The sequence below is a fragment of the Ipomoea triloba genome, chromosome 10, assembly GCF_003576645.1.
Source record: "Ipomoea triloba cultivar NCNSP0323 chromosome 10, ASM357664v1".
Lineage (NCBI taxonomy): Eukaryota > Viridiplantae > Streptophyta > Magnoliopsida > Solanales > Convolvulaceae > Ipomoea > Ipomoea triloba.
Genome location: NC_044925.1, coordinates 13134626 through 13140795, shown reverse-complemented (window position 1 = coordinate 13140795; position 6170 = coordinate 13134626). Strand labels below are relative to the sequence as shown.

General features: G+C 32.1%; 1 pseudogene; it reads left to right on the top strand.

Annotated features, from left to right (window-relative positions):
• Positions 1-2116: 2116 nt before the first annotated feature.
• The window catches only part of LOC116033156, a 13838-nt pseudogene continuing 9784 nt past the window's right edge, over positions 2117-6170 (top strand).

The window sequence follows — 6170 nt, the reverse complement described above, 5'->3', positions numbered from 1 at the left end:
AACGGAAAACTTAACGGATAATTATAAAAATAAGGTTAAATTAGGTAATCTCTATTAATAATATTAATCTGAATGATCTTAACCATCTATTTGATTAAATAATTCATCTGAACCATCCATTTGATTAAATAATTTGACCGCCATTTTTTCTGAACCATCCATTTGATTAAATAATTTGACCGCCATTTTTTTTATTCATTTTAGGCCTAACTCTCTTTGGCTCTTATTAGTATATAGTAGATTATTATTATTAATATTATTATTATTATTATTAAATCCATTTCTTGTAGGAGTAAATTTTGCCAAAATCTTCCTCCCACATCAGTTCATTTTATACAACACTAGTTTTTTGTCAGCCAAAAACCAAATAAAATCTACTGCTATAGAAGCTCTAAGTCTTTGTTGGGAGTGCAGAAGACTTAGGAATTAAAATTAGTGTTGCGGTTTCTCCTTGTCTTTAGCGATGACAATGGATCGGTGTAGATCGGGGAGGCCGGGCTACATCCAACACCCAACTAATCTTATATTTTCTCAATTGTTATACCATGGACTAGGATCCATTTTGCATTATGAACCTTGATACAAAAATTATGTATTTTTAGTTAACACATTTTGTACCTACATTTACTAGTTTTTTACATGAAAACAAATAACTTGATAATTGCTGACACATAATTGATTGCTAGATGTATAAAAATGATCAACTGCAAGTACAAAAATGTGTAATTTAACTACATATACAAAATGATAATTGCTGACACATAATTGCTACATGGTATAATTTGCCATATTTTCTCCACCCACCTCCACCACTCAGCCCCATTGAGTGAATCACTAGCTCATTACTCTTTTACTCTTCTATTGTTGAACAATTGAATAAAAAATAAAAGAGAAAAATAAAAAGGTCATTATATTGTCCATGTATTAAATATGAAATTTTAATATATACATATATGTATGTGTATATATCTATATTATATATTTTTATATTTTTATATTTATATATTTTTATTTTAATTAATTAATTAATTATTTCTTTCTTTCTTTCTTTCTTTCTTTCTTTCTTTCTTTCTTTCTTTCTTTCTTTCTTTCTTTCTAATTTTTATTTACTACCAACAAAGTTAGTCATTTTATTTAAACTCATTATATCATAATCAGTATTTGATTCCCATTATTAATTCTGATTTCAATGTTTAAATCACACAGGTTATTTTAAGTTTTTCCAAACGGCCGGATTTGTAAGCTAGCATATTATCTTTGACTCTTTAATTTGAAATTGGCATCAGACTTATCAAAATTTTCCGTCACACTTTCTTCCCATTCACACGTGCCTAGACTTCTTTTAGGGTGCTTTGTTATTACGAAGTATTATTATTATTATGTTTTTGGTGTAGGGGGGAGAGACATGAAATGACTGTACTATATATAGAGTAGCATAGTTCATATATAAGAAAGCAATTATTACATCCTCCTTGATTTGAAACCATTTTCTTAGGATTACAGTGCTTATCACTAGGCCAAAATTATATATAGCTGCATCGGCTTTAGCCCAACAATCACCTAGTTACAACTTGCTGAATTTGGCCCTTCACTCATATTTACCAACAATCACCTAGTCACCAATTGTTGAATTTGACCCTTCATTGATCTTTACCCAACAATTCCCTATTCCCATATTGCTGAATTTGGCATACTTCACCGATCTGTTCTCAACAATCCTCTAACTATCATTTTATGAATTTGGCCCTTCACCGACATCCGCCAAACACATAGATGTCATATGATTGGAATGAGTCGAACAAAATTGTATAATTGTTTAGTGGTGGGAATTGTTGGTTGCTTCTTCATCAATCATGCCTTATTGGTATGTCATGTTAGTGCTAAAAATACACTTGCGCCTGGGGATGAGCTTGCGAGAGAAGAAGATTACTTGGAGTCACCAAACAAAAACTTCAGGCTAAACTTTGAGGTTCGACCGGGCTCCACCTCTACCACCTATACCTGCTTTCTGTGTATACAGTGGACCAAGTATCCAGTCCCAGCGAATTCTGAACAAACCACAGTTTGGGTTGCTTGGGTGGGCCAAACACAAACCTCTTTCATCCCAAAATTAACAATGGAAGTTGAAGGGCGGTTGGTGATCCATGCCGAGAACGAGACCGTTCTAAACCACGACCAACAATATCCATATGTTATGAACACAACCGCAACTCTACTTGACACCGGCAACTTAGTTTTGCGAGGTGGGGGTCGTACGTTGTGGCAGAGCTTCGATCATCCCACGGCTAATACTTGGATTCCAGGCATGAAGATAGGTAGGTTTGGGGAGCTGAAAACTGAACAAATTCAGCAGCGTTGTTTAAGTTCTTGGACAAGTGAGGAGAACCCTTTGCCTGGTGATTTTAGCTTGTGTGTTGATCCAAACAATGCCAAACAGTTAGTTGGCATGCGAGGAGGGAGTGTTTATTGGCACAGTGGGGTGTGGAATAGTGCTGAAAGCTATTTTCCATTTCTAGTAGTCCGTTCCCATCTCAGGTATTTCTTTGACGATAATGAAAGCTATTTTGCTTGGGACGGAACAGGAATGGGAATGGATTTCAACGTTATCAAGATTCTTGCGAATGGGGAAATGAATGTGCATTTGGAGGGAAATATAAGATCATATGTTAACTGCGATCACAATTATACTTATTATTTCAACCAGGGGTGTGTAAAAACAGGTACGCTACGTTGACTCTGATCTCTTTTACTTCCTGGATTCCTGCTTCAATTGCGGGAGTTTATAATTTCCTTGCGAGTTAATATCTAATTTAATACATGATTAAATTGATTTTTCTCGATTTACGTCTAAATGATATTTTGTGATTAATATGTCATTGTCTTTAATGGTTTACTCAATTGAGTCCTCTGTTAATAGAGATGTCAATAGCCGGACTAGTCGGCCGTCACGGGTTGATAAAAACGGGTTGGGAAGGGTCGACCCGTTTTTTCATACGGGTTGGGAAAACCCAACCCAAATCGTGGTTTACGAGTTTACGGGCTAAATTAAACAGGCCAGCACGTCAGCACGTATTAAATTAAAAAAATTTATTTAAATGTGTTTTAAAGAATTTATTTCATTGTTATAATTAATAATTTCATGGTTGGCGTGAGTGGTCGTGCACTCTCGTCCCTTAAGAGAGGTAGGGAGTTTGAACCCCCTCTCGATCGTATGGAAAAAGCAATCTGGCCAACACTTGTGTCTCCTACGGTTAGGGCCCCCGTGAAAAAAGATAGCTTGGTAATTTGAACTACAGTAGTTTATCCAAGTTAATTTTAACAATTTATTCTGTTAAGATAGCTTGGTAATTTCATCATTATTAATACCTAATTTAGTCCTGGAGGTTTGTAATAGTTGAGAACTCAACTGGATAAAAGTGTCAAAAGTCAATGACCTAATTAAGTAAAATCAACTGGATAAAAGTGTCAAAAGTCAATGACCTAATTAAGTAAAAAAGTTGTTTAAGACTAAATTGAAAAAATTACTATTATCGATGATTAAATTGGATATTTCAAAATAGGTTGTTTCTCGAATTTCGCACAATCGATCTATGAAATCTATACGCAATATCAAAATACTGACTCACTCAATGGCTTCACTTTCAACTATCTTAAGCAAATCAAACCCATTTTCCTCCACTACCTCACCATTCTGGGGATGGTCCTGCTTTAACAAGGAGCATGTCACACCACAAGAGAACAACAATTATAGCTGCTCTTACAGTAACCTTGATTGTGGCGCTTGCAGTGATTTCAGTAGTGTGGTATATGAACCCAAGAAAATGTTGCACTTGTTTCATAGGTATTCTATTAATATCAATTTATCAATTCATAAGTTTCCTAACTCTGCCTATATGCTAATCAGCTATACGTGTTGACTCTCACAGCCCCGATTGTACCGTCGCCGCAACAAGTTGTTGGTAAGGATGAGGAGTTACCATTCTTCCCTTTTAAAAGCATAGAGATGGCCACAAATTACTTTTCTCATGAAAATAAACTTGGCCAAGGAGGATTTGGTCCAGTATATAAGGTATGAATTACATTGACATCTTATTTTTACACTTTAGGGTACTAATTGAGAATTATGTATTTGGAGATTAATTTTCTCAATGTCGTTCCCATAAAAATTAAGAGAGTTAATTCCATTTTTTATTCTAGATTTATATGTGGCAATCCGCTTTTAGTTCTTTTTTTTTTCTTCAAAGTATCTCCTTTTGGTTCTAGTATTATTGTGGCATGATCATTTTTAGTCTTCCATAAAAAAATCGTTTTAACTTTCGTAAAATACAAGTGCATTTAGGTCTTCAATTACGAATTTTTTTCAAAAAAAATAAATAAATAAAAGTATAGCAAGTCAACCACTTTGTATAAAAAGGATTGAAATGTCCTTGTATTTAAGGACATTTCAACGATTTTATTGACGGATGACAAAAAATGATCATGCCACAATAATACTATAAAGAGAATGTTTTGAAAAAGAATGATTAAAAGTGGATTACCACCTATAAATCTAAGACCACAAATAGAATTAACTCAAATTAAGATCTTTTATAATATATATCTTAATTTGAGCTCTTTAATGTGTAATTACAAATATAAAATAAAATATATAATAGTTGTTAAAAATTTATGTCAAAATATACAATGTATACAAAAAATAGACCTAAAACCTTACTTAAAAACTTACATTATATTTTTTGCATTTAGATGCAAAATTGATGTGACCTATAAGTCTAATGTGAGTTGTGTAAAAAGGAATCTTCCACGTGGGGTTGTTGTCCTCTAGGAGTAGTGTGTGAGTAAAGAATGCAACTCAAACACTTCGAGGGTGTATTCAATCATGACTTTCATGAACTTTTAAATACTTTTAAAGTGATGGATTTTAATTGACTTTTGTAGAGTTTTTGTAAACATTATTAGAATCTTTTAAACTTTTATAAACTTTGTAAGAGTTTATAAATATCCATAGAACAAACATTTATAGACTTTTAAAAACTTTTTCATATTAAAAAGTTTACAAAAGTCATTAAAACTCTAAATTGAATACACCCTCACAAACACTCCATAACTTCTATTAATATATTATCTATAAATTAATGCATTGTAAAAATAAAAAAAAAAATAAATACTGATGTCATAAAAATAGAGTATATTATTCATAAAGAAAATATAATCAATTTTTATAAATATAACCAATAAAAATATTTGTTGAACTAATGAAACAACTAATGCTGAACCAATAAATATCTCTTAAAAAATTCAACTTAATACAATATTAATAAATAAATAAATAAATAAATATATATATATATATATAAATTAATAATTAATAAACATACAATTATATAAAATTATAAACATATTAATTAAATAAAATTTAAAATTTATAAATTAAAAAATTTGTTGCAACCAGTAGTAACTTGATGCTGGTTGCAGCAAATATTTGCTGCGAACAGCAGATTCTTGCTGCGATCGTAGCAATTTTCTTGGCTGCGATTGCAGCAATTATTTTGTTGCGATGGCAACAAAAAATTTGCTTGAACATAAAAAAAAAAGTATTTATGGAAGATTTGAAACGTACTGTAAAATTGATGAAAAATTTGTTAGTTTAGATAGAGGAAAAAAAGTCTGTAGAGAATGTTGAAAAGTTTGGGGTTGGAGGGTTGGATTTCATATATTTATATTAATGAAGAGAAAGTCTATAGAAATCCTATTCTGACAGAGTTTGTGAAAGTCAGTAACTTTTTGAATACCAGTAGACTTTTAATAACTCTATAAAAGTTTGAATTGAATACCTGTATACTTTTAAAGAGTTTTGAAAAGTTTGAATTGAATACAGGTAGACTTTTAAAGAGTTTATAAAAGTCTAAATTGAATACCACCAAACTTTTAAAGTTGATAAAAGTATTTAAAAATTTATGAAAGTCGTGATTGAATACACCTCTTAGTTATAGAAGTCACGTAGAAGCTAGCTAGCTCAACCGAAACAAGTGGTAAAGTGATTCAAAGGTAAAAACAAGAAATAAGCACATAAACAAATGAAAGAAGCAAATATATTGGTCGCGGATTTAACGAGGAAACGTCTAAAGAGAGAGAGAGAGAGTGGGGGGGGGGGGGGGGGGGGGGGGGGG